We start from the raw sequence: 660 nt of genomic DNA, 5'->3' as shown, positions 1-660 counted from the left end.
CCTCTTTAGCCTCCCCTCGTAATACCTTATCTCGAATTCGGCTCAGCTTCTCATCAGTAAACTGTTTTCCCTTAATCTTGTCAAGAAAAGAGGATCTTGCCTCCACACAGGCCAAAAATCCTCCTTTCTCTAGTACTTCCAACCTCATAAGGTCATTAGCCAAAGTCTGAACCTCTCTAGCCAATGGGCGTCAAGAAATATGTAATTAGCCTAAACTACCCATGCTCCCTGCTTTTCTACTTAAAGCATCTGCCACAACATTAGCTTTTCCTGGGTTATACAATATAGTAATATCATAGTCCTTCAATAGTTCCATCCACCTCCTTTGCCTCAAATACAAATCTTTCTGAGTAAAGACGTACTGTAAACTACGATGATCTGTATAAACTTCACACTTGACCCCATATAGATAATGTCTCCATTGCTTTAATGTAAATACTACTGCAGCCAACTCCAAATCATGGGTCGTATAGTTACGTTCATGCACATTTAATTTCCTTGAAGCATAAGCAATTACATTTCTCTCCTTCATTAGCACTGCACTCAAACCAGAATAAGATGCATCAAAATAGACAATGAATTCTTACCTTCCACTGGCAAGGTAAGAATTGGTGCAGTAGTCAACAAAGTCTTGAGTTTCAGAAAACTTTCTTCACATTC

Source organism: Solanum pennellii, chromosome 9, assembly GCF_001406875.1.
Source record: "Solanum pennellii chromosome 9, SPENNV200".
NCBI lineage: Eukaryota > Viridiplantae > Streptophyta > Magnoliopsida > Solanales > Solanaceae > Solanum > Solanum pennellii.
The sequence above is the reverse complement of the archived record's forward strand: the minus strand, read 5'-3'. Positions refer to the sequence as shown.